This window comes from Lycium barbarum, chromosome 3 (genome assembly GCF_019175385.1).
Source record: "Lycium barbarum isolate Lr01 chromosome 3, ASM1917538v2, whole genome shotgun sequence".
Taxonomy (NCBI): Eukaryota; Viridiplantae; Streptophyta; class Magnoliopsida; order Solanales; family Solanaceae; genus Lycium; species Lycium barbarum.
In genome coordinates, this window is record NC_083339.1 from 29,631,129 (window position 1) to 29,652,249 (window position 21,121).

Below are 21,121 nucleotides of genomic sequence, written 5' to 3' on the forward strand. Positions count from 1 at the left end.
AAGCATGCTGTGAACTCATCATATCATACATCAGAAAGAACCTGTCAGCTGAGAAGTCACAATTAACCAAAACATAACAAATATGCAAGCCGACAAGGTTGCCGCTATACACGGGGACGTCCAAGACAAACTACATCGATATAGCTGACCAAACCGTATATACACAACCCACATATGTCTACAGACCTCTAAGAGTGTAACAAAGTCTAAGTCAAAAGGGTCTGTACCAAAATAACTCAAGCTCCGGAACTCAAAAGAGAAAGATTCATACATTTTTCTTGTCAAAATGATAATATCTTCAAGATTCCACCTTGAATACAAGCTAAATCCAACACAAGTTAATACCGTGATTACAACTACGCACTATCCGAGCCTTGATTAGCTAAAATCACTCAATTCTCTAAACTTTTTATGACCAAAATACCCCTATATGTGCTGAACTCCCAATCTGATTTTTTTTGTGAAACAAATGGGGGTTTTTCCCCATTTTATAAAGTTCAAATTCGGGTCGGGGTCACTGTAGTATATATAGATAGATAGATAGATAGATAGATACATGTATGTGTATGACATCCCATATGTGGCTGCGCCAACCGATATATGTGTCCCCGCAACCGACGTTGCGGTATACTGAAGGAATCAATCGAACAGGGTGGTGAAGTTCAAGTGACAAATGTTACAAGGTAAGTTGATGATATTGTCACCACAGGCTAAAGTTGGAAAGTCCTAATGCAACAACATCAGGGAAAGCACGAAAGTGAATATATAGGAAGTAAAGAGATTAGAATGCCTTGAAAAAAAAGGGTGTAAGAAACGAGGGTAAGTGAAGCTTCCAAGAGGGACGATGGGTAAGGTAAGGGACTATTTGGATAAAATTCGAAGGTAGGCATGCGAAAGGGATAAAGTTTGGTAGTGTGAAACAAAAGATGAATGTGTGGGGCCAGTAAATAGACTTCGATAAGTGGGACTAAAGGATAGTAATCACAAATAGGGATGTGAAGTAAGAGAGAGAATGATTAGGCCTTGCAACGATACTAAGAGATTTCCAGCTCTCGAGAGGTGTATAAAAGGGATAAGTGTGTGGTCAAATTAACACGGTTGCCTCGAACATGGAGAAGCTTTCCACAAAGATGACTTAAGAATAAAACAAATTTGCGCGTTTAAAGAAATATTTCACGAACTTCAGAGCCGATACTACAAATAACAAGAGGAGAAAGGTGTTCGAAGAGGAAGGAACTCAAGGAAGGTTTCAGGATGAAAGCAGGAAAGGTACACTAATGGGATGGTCAAAAAAAGAAGAAAGGAAGAAAAGAAAAATTGAGCAATCAACAAGGACAAGAGAGAGGTTAATGAACTAACAAAGCTAACCGGGAGGTAGTACATCAATGACATGGGATGAGGATAAGGAATACCGAGGTTTAATTATAAAGGAAATAGAAGGATGTATGAGAAATATTTATGAGTATGGACTAGCCTTGGCGGCAGGAAGGAGAAGAAAGAAGAGAGTATATTTGCAAGGAATTCATGACACGAACAAGAAGTGGCAGAACACTGGAAGAACTACAACGCATAGGTGGGACGCAAATAAGTAGTCAAGGAAAATTTCGGATACGTGAGCCAAGAGAATAAAAGGATCGATAGTGGAAGGGGAAGAGTGTAGCATATTAACCCTCAATGATATATTGTAGACGTAGAGTGAAATCGGAAATTCAGAGTAAGAAGAATTTCAGTAATAATAGTTGTGGAGGAAGACGAGGGATAAAAAGAGCAAAGTGTGACCAAACGTTCCGTAAAATGTTTTGATGGATTCCAATGTTTCCATTAACCCGTTGATTCGGGAAATGCTCAGTCATAAAAGGTAGAAGTAGAAAGTCCTTTAAAAAAAGGCAGCAAGAATGGATCTGTAATGCATAAGCGCTTCATGCAAATGCAAAGCCCTCGATTAACAGAAAGGAAAATAAGTCAAGCTATGCGATGAGAGAATTCCGGTATTATAAGAGACCAAAAGAGTCGAAGGATCGTTAGGGTAGGCCGATGACTACTGATACTCGGGAGTTACTAGTGTATAAGAACACCCTTAAAAAGGGGGGAAGGGCGGATCTAGTCCTGAAACGAGGTATGGCATTGTCAAAAGTCCAAGGAAAGAAAGAGGTTAGCTTAAGGAGGCCAAAATTCGGGACGTAGTGGCATACCAAGAATGCATTAAGAGGGAGAAGGAATGAATTAAAGATAAGCATACCACAAAGCAGGTATGAAAAGGAATTAAAATGAATCAAGAGAAAATTTCATGCAGACGTGAGATATGATATTTCTAGACCAGGGAAATTTGTACTGCACCTAAATAGGCAGCGGCGTATCCTAAAGAGTAATAAAGAGAGTAAGAAAGCTCTGCAAGCTAACTACAAAGAGAATGATGAAATGGATGATAAGTACAAAGGACACTTTGGGTTACAACGGAAGAAAATCTTGAGATTAAAGGAAAAATATAAGAATATTAACAAAGGGAGTAACGATAAGCGGTGTGGTGATCTCTAAAGAGAGGAAGAACGATGTGTGTGCAGATAGAAAGGCAGTAGCATCAATAGAAATTAGAAAGTATATCACGGGTCACTAACCATACTGAGCATAAGGGTATGTATTATAGAATTATATGAACCATCAAGGTAAGGTTATGCCCCACAGATGGGAATGGACACACCGGGAAAGCCAACAAGGAATGACAGCTAAGTATGTATGTATGTATATATGTATGTATGTATGTATGTTTACGAACACCTCGCTTACAAAGTACTTCCTAATACTATTCGAACTCATCCTAACTCTAGAGCTGTGATGCACTTTTTTTTTCTCTTTGCAGGTCTCGTCCGCCTCATCCTTCGCGACCTTTTAGGGTTTCCAATCACTCCGCATACTCCAATTTCCCTTAGGCTACTCTAGCTTCTCATCTGTCTCTTATGTCTGAATTTGTAGGACTCTTAATATACTTCCCAGGGGGTCACCCATCCTAGTATTTCTCTCACCTTAGCACGCTTAACCTTGAAACTCTAATAAAAAAATCCGGTGCGTTAGTGCTGGTATAATCGCATACACCTTACTGCGTGACCTTCCTCACATGACCTAGAACCAGTTGAAGTTCTAACGGGCCCCAATAAATTCTCGTAATGCATCTCCCTCCGGATTAAAAGGATCTCTTACTCTTCCGACTAAGCAAATGCTATTTTGGCCTTTGAAATCCTCAATAATCACCTTTCATCTGTGTATATGACTACCTTCCATCCTAGATTTAAAGATTCGCAATGGTGGCGACAACACCTTAGTCGCAGCTACCTCCAAATACTTAAGTCACTGATCCCCTTTAGGATTTCCGCTCATCACTATTCAGTATTACCCTGAAGTAATTACATACGCACATAGGAAATTCCAATAAGAACACGTATACCTGTAGCCGATCGGTTCTTAGCCTGATCTGGTAGGCTATAGAGTGAAGTGTGCTCTTCATCCTTGTCTTCCCACCGCCTACTAGTCTGGCCTAACATAATGCTAAAACGTAAGGAAAATCTAGATGTGCCAACTTTGTACTTCCTCAATTACGTCTTCATCCACAGGAGTCTCGTGACCTTTAAACGGGTCTTTGTCATATGATTTCTCAGTCGGGTCTCCTCCTACTGGAGCCATATCCTCCGATGGGTCCGCCTCAATAGAATAACTGATGCTCTTTCTTATACCTCTTGACATCCTCGATCTTGAGTCGACGGGCGATACGGGTCTCATGTCCCTTTTCGGAGCCTCACTTACGCTCCCATTAACTGAACTTTTCCTCTTCTCCAATACAATCCTGCAATTTAACAAAAATCGTACCAAGAACGAGCTTTCCTATCATTGGCTCTACTGCACGATCTATGATCAGAAAGAAAGATGACATCCTAAATGTCCTGTAGCTTCCTGTTTATAGATGTGGTGCACAACACACCGATAAACAAGACTCTACTAGACACGGTCTGTAGACACTCCGAGGATGAACTGCTCTGATACCACTTTTGTCACGACCCAAACCGATGGGCCATGACTAGTGCCCGAGCTGGGCACCCATATACGACCCGCTAGATATAATCAGACTGAAAGTGAAAACAATATGGCATTCTGTAAAAACATGTTGTGAACTCATCATATCATACATCAGAAAGAACCTGTCAGCTGGGAAGTCACAGTTAACCAAAACATAACAAATATGCAAGCTGGCAAGGCTGCCGCTATACACGGGGACGTCCAAGACGAACTACATCGATATAGCTGACCAAACTGTATATACACAACCCACATATGTCTACAGACCTCTAAGAGTGTAACAAAGTCTACATCAAAAAGGACTGTACCAAAAAAACTCAAACTCCGGAACAATGGAGCTCTCCAAGCAGCCGGGCAGAAGTCTTAAGCCAGAGCATCACCAAACTGAGTGTCTGTACCCGCGGGCATGAAACGCAGCCCCCGAAGAAAGGGGGTCAGTACGGAAAATGTACTGAGTATGTAAAGCATGAAGTACAAAAAAGAAAATCATGGCTGAGAAAAAAGTTGACAGGAGACGAGTACTATAATCAAAGATACCAATGCATCTGTGCGTTATAAGATGAGTCATGCATGCATATATAATATATCGTACCCGGCCCTCTAGTGAGGGACTCAGTGAAATAATCATACATATACCGTACCCGGCCTTCTAGTGAGGGACTCGGTGAAATATAATACGTACCCGGCCCTCTAGTGAGGGACTCGGTGAAATATATAATATACATACCCGACCCTCTAGTGAGGGACTCAGTGAACAATGCAATGAAACTGTGCACGATTACGTACCCGACCCGGGACTCGGTGAATGATATATTAACGGTATGCACGAGTAGAATATCATGAGCAACCATATGCAAACTAAATCATCATCTGAGACTCAATAGAATAATTAGAATAAACCAACCCTTGAGAATCAAAGACAATTATCATGTCAAGTACCACTGAGAATTAGAGTTCATTGGAGTCATGTATGTTCGTCGTTCGCTCACTTTATGTAGTTCATGCCATAAAGAAAGAAGGGATAGCTTTACATACACTTTGGAGCCTTTAGAAGTAGAGTCATCATCAATGAGTAAAATTGAGAAAATCTAGAAGTAGCTCCACATTCTCATATTCGCTTTGAAATCATAAACTTGAGTTCTTAAAACACGAAATCATCATTATCGTTGTCACCATCATAAAATCATTCTTATCCTCCACATCATGAGAAGCTTTAAGAACCATGGACTTTTAGTTTTTGAAAACAAGAAGGTTACGGAAACATTTATGAAATCATACCATAGGAATCATGCCTTTGAAAGAAAGGGACGAGCCTTATCATACCTGTTCAGCCTCCAATTATCTACACTTATTTGTCCGAGCTTGCAAGTCTACATTTAAGAGAATTCACACAATCGTTAGACTCATCGTAGTATATTTGTGCTAAGCTCTCACGTCAAACTATTTTATATCCTGCTGAAAATCGGGCAGCATTTCCCCTGTTTATATGCCTAGCCCGGAATCTCAATTCAGCAACCAACAACAACAACAACAATACCAACATCAATAACATCATTTCCAACACCAATATGTACCATAAAACAGCCCACACGCTGTTTTCCAAATTTCATAACTAACCAACTTACTACACAATTATTTAACGACATTATCTCCGTAAATAAGCCTTAAATAATACCGAAAGAGAAAGATTCATACATTTTTCTTGTCAAAACGATAATATCTTCAAGATTCCACCTTGAATACAAGCTAAATCCAACGCAAGTTAATACCGTGATTACGACTACGCACTATCCGAGCCTTGATTAGCTAAAATCACTCAATTCTCTCAACTTTTTATGACCAAAATACCCCTATATGTGCGGAGCTCCCAATCTGATTTTTTTGTGAAAACAAATGGGGTTTTTCCCCATTCATAAACTTTTTATGACCAAAATACCCCTGTAGCACGTGTTTCTGCTTTGTCAGCTGAACTTGTAACGTCCATAATTCTTTACTCTGAAGTCCAATCGACGATCTGTTTTGTTGCGTTGGAACCTAGACTCGACGAACTTCATTTTAGGATTTTGTTTCACCTTAAAACACTTCATATGCTAAGAGATATTCGTCCCCCAAGTTGGACCAAAATTTTCACACAAAACATTACCCATCCTTTCTCCAAAATCGTACTACTCCATTTCTTCCACTCATTTCCTTATAAAACCTTCTGATATACCTTATATATATCCTTCCTCATTAAATATACTTAATAATGCTTGCTTCTTATATTCCAAAGTGGTTTTACTTAACCATAACTCAACGTACTTATGTTTCAAATTTGATAAGTGCTTCTTCGAAGATACGGGGTGTAACAATCATGACCATATGTAATGACATATGAAATCTCAAGTCTAGACCGCAACTGACTGTACATATCTGTCGACAAACCTCTACTGGAAAACATAATACAACATGGCTGGGACAGGGCCTCGCAATACCCATACATATATGCGTACATATCTATTTATATACATAAGACTATGCTGGCTCCTTGCATATCTGGAACAAACAGAGTGCATTAATTTCATCCGCTGAGCTGACATCCTAATAGATGGATCACCAACCTGTATCTGCAGACCTGCGGGCATGAAACGCAGTCCCCCAGGCAATAGGGGAGTCAGTACGAATAATGTACCGAATATGTAAGGCAAGAAAATAGCATATACACAAGAATCATGAAAGGAATCTATGGCATGAGTGTCAATCTATATATCTGAATGTATATGTATGGCTGTATATCTGAAAGTGACTGTACAACTTTGTAAAACTGAAGCTGCCTCCGAGGGCGTATTATATGCATGCTTTCTCTCAAAAATCATATACATATATCATAATATAACTATTAGTGTTGTGGAACGTATAGCCCGATCCATAAATGTTAGTGTTGCGGAACGTGCAGTCCGATCCATATATAATATCATCCCGCGTCTGGGGTAACATCATAACGTACCCACTGCAGTGGTGTGCATATCTTTGTGCCGTACCCGGCCGACTATAGCGCGGCTCGGTGTGAGGAAATAGCTGTACATATATACAAATGCATGAAAGATTTGTAAAGATAACATCTGAGTCTTTCGGAGTGACGTAGAGTCGGTAACCTCCGAACATCATTATGGATCTAATATCATCAACATCTTTCACTTCTACTTGATCAATGATCATGAGACAAATTCAAGAATCATAAACATGAAACAATAACATTATCAGGAATCCAAAGAAATGTGAGCTTTCTAGCTTTCTAAGAATGGAATCATTATGGATAACGCTCGTTCATTCATTCTTTCTCATATGATTCATGCCAAAAGAATAAAGGGATAGCCTTAACATGCTTGGTCTTAGCTCAACGACTCAAGAACTTAACTTGTATTTGCTCCACGATCTATATGATCATAACAATAATAATGCTATCGTTAATTATACAACGATTCTCTTAATCGTATAACGAAAATTAAACTTATCCTAAAACAAAATGGGCAGCATCTCCCCCATTCTTCTCAGTTCCCGAAACTCCATATATCAACAACAACAACCAGAACACTCCAGCAAGTGTATACATGAATAACAAGATACCATGTAACAACAACAAGGCAAAAACATTTCACGACGAGCGACAAGCCCGTATAAGATTATCAAACACACTTCTCCAATTTTTCTTTCCTTCAAAATACATATCAATGACCACAACAACAATATACTTAAATTTCTCCAACAATTTCCAGCCACAACACAACCCAAAAATATACCTCAAATAAGCTCACATAACAACAACAATAACTTATCCGATGTCCCACAATTAATTTCGTAGTTCTCATCTCACAATTTAGCTATGACCGGGATGAACTTAAATATATCAAGAATAGGAGAATTCTTACCTTATATGCCAAGAACTACTCTTCTTCAATCTTACTTTACTTTGAAGAAAGCCCGGATTCAATAACGGAACAACGAGATTGAAGTGGTAATCGAAACCCGTAACCAAATCGTATAACATAGCTGTTGTTCTGAATAAATCATGCTGCTGCCAAAATTATAATTAACGTCGCTGCTCTACCACAAATAAATCACATTGCTGCTTGCTTAATCTTTTAAGTACTAAGCTTATTGTTTATGGAGTAGTACGTTGTTGTCCCCATTTTCATTAGATGAAAATGACTTGCTAAAATGAAACCCCCAAGTTTACTACCTTTTATAAGCCATGGGGCCCACCCTATTTATCTTTATAAAAAGGAAAGACTTACCCCATATGTGTCATCAAAAGGGTCTATGAATGTATTAGTCACTTGGCTGCCTTGTGGCTAGCACACACGTGGAAATAGTTATCTTTAACACTTATCCACTATAATATTAGCTTGCCCACTTTTTCTCCATTGCTTAAATAGTATATTAATTGTAACACACTTCATATATTCACTATCATAATCATGTGGTACAACTCTAGTCCATAGCCTCTTTATACAAACACTAAATATTATTCCCAGTTCTCGTCGTCACACTTTTCCGTCTTAAATCATTTCGGGACTCCATCTTTTTGTACACTGAGCTCTTGATTTTCATGCTTGAATATGGCTAAATCTTCCGAGCTCGGGTAAATTTAATCATGTTGGTTGATCCAATTTCCTAATCCAAAAATACGAGCTATTATAGCTTGGACCGTATTTCATTCAAATAAATATTGAACCTCAACGAAACTTATTTTATCCGATTCATTTAACTTAGAATGCTTTCAATACTTATAATACTTAAACTTGGCAACTCATATACAAGGGTTAAACATGTCCGACATCTCATAACTTAGAAGACGAACCTCAAAACTCGAGGCTAAAATGATTAATGTACCATACACTAAAGATGTATCGAAATGGGAGATGTAACATTCTCCCCCCTTAGGAACATTCGTCCTCGAATGTTTAGTCTATAGAGTCTTATAAATTATTTGGCAGAGTCTCGTCTATAACTCTACCGATACCAACCTGTCGTACAACAACCCAACAACACCAAACCTCACAGGGCTACATGAAACAATAATAACTATGGCCTCACACGACCAAATAGAATAAATATCACATACTTAAAGTATGGACTTCCTCGAGAGGTGGAAATAAATGTGGACATCTGGATTTTATATCATTTTCAGCTTCCCAAGTCATCTCCTCTACGTTATTATTCCTCCAATGCACTTTAATTGAAGCCACATCCTTAGTGCGCAACCGACGGACTTGTCTATCTAATATAGCCACTAGGGTTTCTTCGTATAATAACTGCTCAGTCACCTGGACATCATCTACTGGTACGACTCTCAAGGGATCTCCTATGCACTTACGGAGCATGGACACATGAAACACTGGATGTATAGACTCTAGATCAGAAGGTAATTCTAACTCATATGCTACCTTACCCATTGCACAAATAATTCTGTATGGCCCAATATATCGAGGACTAAGTTTACCCTTCTTGTCAAATCTCATTAGTTCGTTCATAGGGGAGATCTTTAGGAAGACCTAATCGCTTACCTCAAATTCTAACTTATGTCGTCGATTATCTATATAAGATTTTTGTTGACTCTGTGCCGCTAGTAATCTTTCTTGTATAACTTTCTTCGACCCCAACTTATGCTAAGTACGAGGCAAGAATGTAATGAAGTCCATATTAATGACTTCCTGTTTCCAGGTTGGAATCTCGATGGCTTGTAATAAGCCTCTGGGCTTCTGATGTTCTATCTCAACTTGCTGACAATTTGGATATTGAGCGATAAACTCCGCTATATCTTTCTTCATACCACCCCACCAATATACTTCTTTAATATCATGATACATTTTTGTCCTGCCCGGATGAATAGAATAAGGAGAACAATGAGTTTCCGCCATAACCTGCTAACGAAGCCCTGCGACATTCGGAACACATAATCTACCTCGATACTTGAAAACTCAATCTCCTGTAATCACAAAGGGTGTCTTTTCTTTCTGAGGAGTCGTATCTCGGTAATGTACTAAAATAGGATCCTCTTAATGACGCTCCTTTATCTCAGCTACCAAATATGATATCGTGATATCCTGGACAGTGACCCTTGTATCACCTAAGTCCAACAACCGAACTCCAAGGATAGCTAATTGACGAACTTTACGAGCCATCTCTCTCTTATGTGGCTGCAAGTATGATAAACTACCCATGGATTTACGACTAAGAGCGTCAGCTACCGCATGTTGCCGCATAACTCACCAGGGATACGATTCCATTGGTTGCTGTCTTGACATACATGTAAAGTCAGTCCACCGATCATGTACTGTCACGACCCGTCTAGAGGGCTGCGACGAGCGCTCGGTGCTAGCCCACCCGGGCACTCCTTGACTCCCTTTATACTTACGTCTAGGTGAACCACATAAATTAACATGCATTCCTATGCATCAATCGCATTAGTCCCAATTGGACGATAACATTGCTTATATCATCATAGGCATCTATGCCACATCAATGTACATGGGCCGACAAGGCCAACAAAATGATATACAAAATATAGGTCGACAAGGCCGCACACATCTAACCACATACCCATGTCTACGAGCCTCTAAGAAGAGTATAACATATCACCTGAGCGGGACAGGACCCGGCTATGCCCATAATTATATACACAAAAGAATGAGTACCCCAAAAGCTATGGCTCCGAATGAAATGGAGCTCTGCTATGAAATCTCTGAGAAAGTAGCTACGGATCAAGTCTGTCTCCCTGTGCAACTGCGGGCATGACGCAGCGTCCACAAACAAAAGGACGTCAATACGAAGATTGTACTGAGTATGTTAAGCATGATCAACATCGATATAGAAGCATAATGAATAGCATGTGAAGTTTCATAGGGGAGGAGTCAATAATATCATCATCATGGCACTTACTTACTTTCCATAGAGACATTTTTTTCTACTGCGTATCCGCATACATATACCCATATTCGCACTTGGTTACCCTCATGATCATGTACATCTCATATTCATAACATATTCGTACTCTTAATGATGTCATATACATAGCATATACATATATATATACATGCATACATAGCGTACCCGACCATAGAGGTTCGGTGTTTCATACATACTTGGCCAACCAAGGCTCAAGGTTATATCTACCTGGCCCTACCAAGGTTTCAGGGTTATCCGTACCATCTGCAGATGTGTGCGCGCGTTACGTAATCGTATACATACATATATATATATTCTACCAGGCGTTATAAGCTCGGAGTTTCATTATAGTCCTTCATTGGCACACATAAGTATAATAGCCCATAGGCACCTTTAGCATCATTATTATTATCATTAACATTTCTATCATCATTATTATCGTTACGTCTATCTTATAGGCTTACTCGTCACATGAGGAGCGTAGTACAATCGTAGTACATATCAAGGATTATGAGTTTACGAGCTCAGAAGATCAATCATTTGAAGACAACATACTCGTATAGAGGATTTTGAAATTGGCCAAAGAACCATGCCTTATGAAAGAAAGGTTAGCCTTACATACCTTTTCATCGAACTATGCTACACTTGCACGTACTCCTTCGGTGCTCACGTTTCTACCTTCATTAAGGTCATACTATCATTAGAATCGATAACTAACACACATGGCCAAAGCTAGAGAAAATCGGACAGCATCTCCTTTATTTATAAAACATTTGCCCATATCGTAATTCAACTCCCAAACGTCAAAAATACATTCATAATATCATATCAATGGCCATTAATCATCCACATTATCAAGGTTTCTCAATTTACTTTCATTTGTCCATGTTCATGGTCACAACACCCAACTTCGTCCATTCATATACAATGTCTATTTCATGGTCTTAACGTCATTTATAACACATTCATGTCACAACACAACAACAATCATGATTCAATTCAAACTATTTCTCAAAAACGTCACTATTCATCATTCATAACCCATTTTGCTATACTCTTCTAATGACCAAGCATTTTAACTCTCAAATACCTTAAACAACATATGAATATCATGAATCTTACCTTAGATGTTGTAGAAACAAGCTTTAGTTGATAATACTCCACTTTGAGCAAAACCCTAGTTTTCCTCCATTTGGATTTCTTGACTTTAATGGTCTTTAATGGGTTTCCTTACCCTTGATTCACTTGATTTATGTTGTTGATGGCTTATAATCCTTGAAAACTTGTGTAATAAATTTAGAGATATGTTTTAGAGAGAAGGGATGAAATGTGGAAATGATTTTATGAACTTGGTCCCTATGAAATAACCCATTCACTGATCTATCGGGTCCATTATACGGTCCGTATAATTGTTATACGGTCCGTATAATTGACCGTAAAACGTGCCTTTCCTTCACCCTTCACTGTGACCATTTGACGGTTCATTATACGGGCCGTAAAAATTTATACGGTCCGTATAATTGACCGTAAAATTGCACCAGTGAGCAACCTTCGCTGCGATGGTTTTACGGTCCATTATACGGTCCATTATACGGTCCGTAAAACATTATACGGTCTGTGTAATGTGCCGTAAATCTCACCAGTCCACTGAACTTGTTCTCGTCACTTCATTGATCTCCAATCCTTATGGAACCTTCTTAACACTTGTTTAACACTTCATTAGCAATCTAAGGGACGTTATAACTCTTTCCCAAAATGCCCTTAAGTCATCATTAACCCGATACTCGTATTTCACTAGTTCATTCACCTGCGTACCAACGGAAGATTTTCCGAGGTGTAACATTCTTCCCCCCTTAAGAACATTTGTCCTCGAATGTTAAGCACTCGGGGATTCTACAGAAATTTCGCTAGACTTTCCCCTATAATATGGCACTACCAACCTGTCACAACAACCCATAATATCGATGCCTCACAGGGCCACAACACAAAAGCATTTAAAATTTGGCCACACACGACCCAAAAGCATAAAAAGGAAATCATACATACCTTATTATTTTGACGTCTCATCTTGGCCCTCGTCCAAAGGCTGAAATAAATGTGGGTATTTGGATCGCATATTTTCTTCCGCTTCCCATGTCATTTCCTCTCGATTGCTATTTCTCCACAAAACCTTAACTGAGGCCACTTCTTTGTTTCTAAGCCTCCGTACTTGCCTATCTAATATGGCAATGGGTATTTCATCATAAGTTAACTTTTCTGTCACTTGAACATCATTTACTGGGACGATCCTCGTAGGATCTCCAACACATTTCTGAAGCATCGAGACATGGAAAACTGGATGGACTGACTCCAAATCTGGAGGTAGATCTAACTGATAGGCCACTTTGCCTATTTTGTGCACAATCTCATAAGGCCCTATATACCGGGGACTAAGCTTCCCCTTTCTGCCAAATCTCATAACGCCCTTCATTAGCGACACTTTCAAGAATACCCAATCTTTAATTTGGAACTCTAAGTCCCTTCGACGATTATCCGTATAGGACTTTTGGCGACTTTGAGCTGCTAGCAACCGATCTTGTATGAGCTTGACTTTCTCTATGGCTTGCTGGACCAAGTCTGGCCCGACCAATTTAGTCTCGCCTACCTCGAACCACCCAATTGGGGATCTACATTTTCGCCCATATAAAGCCTCATACGGTGCCATTTGAATGCTAGAATGATATCTATTATTGTAAGTAAATTCAATGAGTGGCAAATGATCATCCCAACTACCTCCAAAATCTATCATACATGCCCGTAACATATCTTCAAGAGTCTGAATAGTACGTTCGGCTTGCCCATCGGTCTGTGGGTGAAATGCCGTGCTAAGGCTCACTTTGGTCCCTAGACCCTCTTGGAAAGACGTCCAAAAATTAGCTGTAAACTGAGTTCCTCTGTCTGAGATAATCGATACTGGAACACCATGGAGTCTCACTATCTCTTTAAGGTAAAGCTTTGCATAATCTTCTGCCACGTACGTCGTTCTGACTGGTAAGAAATGAGCTGATTTAGTGAGTCTATCCATAATCACCCATATGGAATCATACTTACGTCGAGTACGGGGTAAGCCTGTAATGAAATCCATATTAATCACTTCCCACTTCCAAGTTGGGATTTCTATAGCTTGTAGCAATCCGCCCAGCTTTTGGTGTTCGATTTTCACTTGTTGGAAATTAGGACATTGAGCCACAAATTCCGCGACATCTCTCTTCATCCCATTCCACCAATATACAGACTTGAGATCATGATACATTTTCGTCGCTCCGGGGTGGACAGAATAACGGGAACATTGAGCTTATCTCAATATTTGGTGGCGTAGCCCCGCCACATCGGGAACACATAATCTGCCTCGACATCGAAGGACTCCGTCTCCTGAAACATCAAATGATGACTCCTCTTTCTGAGGGAGTGTATCTCTGTACTGCATTAGCATGGGATCCTCATATTATCGCTCATTCACCTCTGCTACTAGCGACGAGACTGCAGAATTCTGAATAGTAGCTCCGCTGGTACCTGAGTCCACTACCCGGACTCCTAGGCTAGCTAACTGTTGGAGCTCACGGGCCATTTCTCTCTTCTCTGGTCGTACGTCACTTAGACTTCCCATCGATCTACGGCTAAGAGCATCAGCCACAACATTTGCCTTTCCGGGGTGATATAAGATATCAACATCATAGTCTTTTAGCAACTGTAGCCATCGTCGTTGCCGCAAATTCAACTCTTTCTGCTTGAAGATATACTGGAGACTCTTATGATCGGTATAAATATCCACATGGACACCATATAAATAATGTCTCCATATCTTTAATGCATGAACCACTGCAGCCAATTCTAAATCATGGGTCGGATAATTCTGCTCATGTTTCCGCAGTTGCCTTGAAGCATATGCAACCACTTTACCGTGCTGCATCAATACACAGCCTAGCCCAACACCTGAGGCATCACAATAAACAACATATCCTTCCAATCCCTCTGGAAATGTCAAGACTGGTGTGGAAGTCAACCTATCTTTCAACTCTTGGAAGCTACGTTCACAAGCATCTGTCCATTGAAACTTTGCCGATTTCTGGGTCAACTTTGTGAGTGGTGCTGAAATAGAAGAAAAACCCTCAACGAATCTCCTGTAATAACCTGCTAAGCCCAGAAAGCTACGAACCTCCGTAGGAGTTGTGGGCCTTGGCCAAGTCTTCACGGCCTCAATCTTTTAGCTATCTACACGAATACCATCGGCTGCAATAATATGGCCCAGAAATGATACTGAGTTCAACCAGAACTCACATTTAGAAAATTTCACAAACAACTCTCGAGTTCGAAGAACTCCGAGGACAATACGCAAATGATCCGCATGCTCGGCCTCAGATCTAGAATACACCAAGATATCATCGATGAATACAATCACGAATAGATCCAGAAAAAGGCCTGAATATATTGTTCATCAAATCCATAAATACTGTCGGCGCATTAGTTAGCCCAAACGACATTACTCGGAACTCAAAATGGTCATATCTTGTTCTGAAAGCTGTCTTAGGGATATCTTTCTCCCTAACTCTCACTTGGTAATACCCGGACCTCAAATCGATCTTTGAAAACCATTTGGCACCTTGCAATTGATCAAATAAGTCATCGATCCTCAGAAGAGGATATTTGTTCTTAATCGTTACTTTATTCAATTGTCGATAATCAATACACATTCTCAAAGAGCCATCTTTCTTTCGGACAAACAATACAGGTGCTCGCCACGGGGATGAACTAGGCCTAATGAAGCCTTTCTCGAGCAAGTCTTTCAGTTGCTCCTTCAACTCTTTCAATTCAGCGGGTGCCATTCTATAGGGAGGAATAGATATAGGCTTAGTGTCTGGCAACACATCAATAGCAAAATCGATCTCCCGCTCGGGAGGAAGGCCTGGAAGCTCTTCCGGGAATACATATGGAAATTCATTCACTACGGGAACTGACTGAAGAGTTGGCGACTCAGCTTCTACATCTTGAACTCGCACTAGGTGATAAATGCACCCTTTTGTGATCATCTTCCTTGCCTTTAGGTAGGAAATAAACCTACCCTTTGGTGATGCCGTATTTCCTTTCCATTTTAAAACTGGTTCTCCCGGAAACTGGAAACGAACCATCTTCATCCGGCAATCAACATTGGCATAACAAGAAGCCAACCAATCCATACCCATAATGACATCAAAATCTACCATCTTTAGTTCATGCAAATCAATCATGGTACGACGATCACAAATCATAACTACACAATCTCTATATACTCGGCTAGCTATTACCGATTCACCCACGGGTGTAGACACCTCAAAAGGTTTGATCGACTCCGGCTCGACTATAAATCGACCCGCAATATATGGTGTAACATATGATAATGTGGAGCCCGGATCAATCAAAGCATATACATCATGAGAGAATACCAATAACATACCTGTGACCACGTCAGGAGAAGACTCAAGATCTTGGCGTCCAGCCAATGCATAAATACGGTGCTGAGGACCGCTAGAAGGGGGAGCTCTCCCTCTGCCTCTACCATGGACAGCTGGCATAAGTGAACCTGGCCCCATAAGGCGTACAGATGCTGAAGATCCGGCTACCGACCCTGATGGCTGGGTCTCGCCTCTAACATGAACCGAGGGGCAATCACGCATGATATGGCCTGGCCGACCACATGAATAGCAAACGTCTGAACTTGATCGGCATTGACCCCAATGCAACTTCCCACACTGGGAACATCGTGTTACGGGTGGCCTCGCCTGACCCGAATCACCTCTAAACTGAGACCCTGAGAAACTCTGACTCGGCCCTGAACGAGTAGATCTATCAAATCTCTGGCCTGAAAACCGTGGAGGCGCACTGGTCATAGAATAGCCTGAATGTCTGGGGAACTGCTGCCTATGCCCACCTCTAAACTCACCTGTCGAACCCGACGATCTTGCCCTCTTGTTATGACCCCTAACTTGCTCACGCTCACTTCTTTGCTGTTGCAAGCTTTCCTCTAAGTTCTGAGCATGGGCCTGAATGCGTGCAATATCCATACCGTCCTGAAGGGACGTAGTCAAACATATATCCATCAAGTGTGGCCCTAGGCCTTTCACAAACCGGTGCACTCGATCACCCATATCCGCTACCATGGCTGAAGCATACCTAGCCAAGGAATTGAAGCGGAGACTAAACTCTAGAGCACTCATACTACCTTGCCTCAAATTCAAGAACTTATCGGCTCTAGCTCGCTGAACTTCCGGATGCATACAGTGTTGGAGAAAAGCATCAACAAACTCTTGCCATACAGGGAGAGGTACATTGGCTCCCCGCGAAGCCATCCAAACCGTATACCATTGGACCGAGACATCTCTCAATCTATATGACGCTAACTCCACCGACTCGGTGTCTGAAGCGTGTATCAATCGGAGTGTCCTCAACATACCATCAATGAAGTCCTGAGGATCCTCCTCTGGCTTTTACCCAAAGAACTCCGGAGGGTTTAAAGTAATGAAATCACGGGCCCTTGCACTAACAGCCCAGTCACCCTGCCTCGTACCTTGCCGCTGACTCTGAACAGCAACCAACTGTGTAAGCAATTGTATGGCCTCTTTGACATCTTGGCCTGAAGCATCCGGGGGAGGAGCTGGAGCTCCCTCATGCTCCTCAGTAACAGGCACTGTCTGGGAGGACTGGGATTGAGCCGCACTCTTGGCCTCATTTTCTTCTACTACCGGTGGCGGTGCTTTTCCAGCCCACTTTTCTGCCACCGTCTTGCCCTTCTGGGCCGCTGTAGCCTTTCTCTTTGCAGGCATTCTCTGAAATACACAACACACTATTAAGGAACAAGAATTTCTTACATCATAGCTCTATCACACGATTCTTATGAAGAAAGAAGGTCATTTATTCCTAAAATGTCCGCAGCTTCCTGTTTATAAGTGTGGCGCGCAACACACCCATAACCAAGACTCTACTAGACATGGCTCGTAGACACACCCTAGGACTGAACTACTCTGATACCACTTTTGTCACGACCCGTCTAGGGGGCCGCGAAGAGCGCCCGGTGCAAGCCCACCCGGGCACCCCTTGACTCTCTTTATACTTACGTCTAGGTGAACCACATAAATTAACATGCATTCCTATGCATCAATCGCATTAGTCCCAATTGGACAATAACATTGCTTATATAATCATAGGCATCTATGCCACATCAATGTACATGGGCCGACAAGGCCAACAAAATGATATACAAAATATAGGTCGACAAGGCCGCACACATCTAACCACATACCCATGTCTACGAGCCTCTAAGAAGAGTATAACATATCACCTGAGCGGGACAGGACCCCGCTATGCCCATAATTATATACACAAAAGAATGAGTACCCCAAAAGCTATGGCTCCGAATGAAATGGAGCTCTGCTATGAAATCTCTGAGAAAGTAGCTACGGATCAAGTCTGTCTCCCTGTGCAACTGCGGGCATGACGCAGCGTCCACAAACAAAAGGACGTCAATACGAAGATTGTACTGAGTATGTTAAGCATGATCAACATCGATATAGAAGCATAATGAATAACATGTGAAGTTGCATAGGGGAGGAGTCAATAATATCATCATCATGGCACTTACTTACTTTCCATAGAGACATTTTGTTTCTACTGCGTATCCGCATACATATACCTATATTCGCACTTGGTTACCCTCATAATCATGTACATCTCATATTCATAACATATTCGTACTCTTAATGATGTCATATACATAGCATATACATATATATATATATATATATATATATATATATATATATATATATATATATATATATATATACAGGCATACATAGCGTACCCGACCATAGAGGTTCGGTGTTTCATACATACTTGGCCAACCAAGGCTCAAGGTTATATCTACCTGGCCTTACCAAAGCTTCAGGGTTATCCGTACCATCTGCAGAAGTGTGCGCGCGTTACGTAATCGTATACATATATATATATATATATATATATTCTACCAGGCGTTATAAGCTCGGGGTTTCATTATAGCCCTTCATAGGCACACATAAGTATAATAGCCCATAGGCACCTTTCGCATCATTATTATTATCATTAACATTTCTATCATCATTATTATCGTTACGTATATCTTATAGGCTTACTCGTCACATGAGGAGCGTAGTACAATCGTAGTACATATCAAGGATTATGAGTTTACGAGCTCGGAAGATCAATCATTTGAAGACAACATACTCGTATAGAGGATTTAGAAATTGGCCAAAGAACCATGCCTTATGAAAGAAAGGTTAGCCTTACATACCTTTTCATCGAACTATGCTACACTTGCACGTACTCCTTCGGTGCTCACGTTTCTACCTTCATTAAGGTCATACTATCATTAGAATCGATAACTAACACACATGGCCAAAGCTAGAGAAAATCGGACAGCATCTCCTTTATTTATAAAACATTTGCCCATATCGTAATTCAACTCCCAAACGTCAAAAATACATTCATAATATCATATCAATGGCCATTAATCATCCACATTATCAAGGTTTCTCAATTTACTTTCATTTGTCCATGTTCATGGTCACAACACCCAACTTCGTCCATTCATATACAATGTCTATTTCATGGTCTTAACGTCATTTATAACACATTCATATCACAACACAACAACAATCATGATTCAATTCAAACTATTTCTCAAAAACGTCACTATTCATCATTCATAACCCATTTTGCTATACTCTTCTAATGACCAAGCATTTTAACTCTCAAATACCTTAAACAACATATGAATATCATGAATCTTACCTTAGATGTTGTAGAAACAAGCTTTAGTTGATAATACTCCACTTTGAGCAAAACCCTAGTTTTCCTCCATTTGGATTTCTTGACTTGAATGGTCTTTAATGGGTTTCCTTACCCTTGATTCACTTGATTTATATTGCTGATGGCTTATAATCCTTGAAAACTTGTGTAATAAATGTAGAGAGATGTTTTAGAGAGAAGGGATGAAATGTGGAAATGATTTTATGAACTTGGTCCCTATTAAATAACCCATTCACCGATTTGTTGGGTCCATTATACAGTCCGTATAATTTACCGTAAAACGTGCCTTTCCTTCACCCTTCACTGTGACCATTTGACGGTTCATTATACGGGCCGTAAAAATTTATACGGTCCGTATAATTGACCGTAAAATTGCACCAGTGAGCAACCTTCGCTGTGATGGTTTTACGGTCCATTATACGGTCCGTAAAATATTATACGGTCCGTGTAATGTGCCGTAAAACTCACCAGTCCACTGAACTTGTTCTCGTCACTTCGTTGATCTCCAATCCTTATGGAACCTTCTTAACACTTGTTTAACACTTCATTAGCAATCTAAGGGACGTTATAACTCTTTCCCAAAATGCCCTTAAGTCATCATTAACCCGATACTCGTATTTCACTAGTTCATTCACTTGCGTACCAACGGAAGATTTTCCGAGGTGTAACATTTACGGTCAGATCTTGTTCTTTCTTTTGTCTTGCTTCTCATCCTTTTACTCAAATGATGTCGTTCATAGTACAATAGTCATAAGCATATTCCAGAATACCATTGACTTCTTTTTAGTAAAACTATAACTTAAGGCTCAACGTCAATCATTCCATACTCTTCTCAGATTAGTTCGCACTGTCATAGGAGCATTGTCCTCCGCTATCTCAATATATTAGTAACAGGGTAGTATGTGGTCCTTTTGGAAGTCTCTGGAGAGATGTTGTGCATAAAGTCACTCTTTATGCATCAGATAATTTACTCAACAAATAATCCCATATCCCTCGTCATAATCTAATTAGTCACCCATTACTTATAATACGATTCAAAATCCCAATCATTTCATAACATCTATTAATATTCTCGCTTAGTACTGGGATATCCATAGAGTTTGATTCTCTCTCATACTCTGTGTACCGGGTTACTACTCTAGTAGACATTCCTTTTATTTGCCTCACTTCTACCTTTCCTTCGCTCTCTCCAGCATGTTTTTCTTTTTCTTATCACACACATCACACATACTAGACATTCGTCACTCATCGTTCTTTTGTTACGTTGATCAAC

General features: G+C 40.4%; 1 pseudogene; it reads right to left on the bottom strand.

The window, feature by feature from the left end:
• The window catches only part of LOC132633830 (photosystem I P700 chlorophyll a apoprotein A1-like), a 37,806-nt pseudogene that overhangs the window by 11,185 nt on the left and 5,500 nt on the right, over positions 1-21,121 (bottom strand).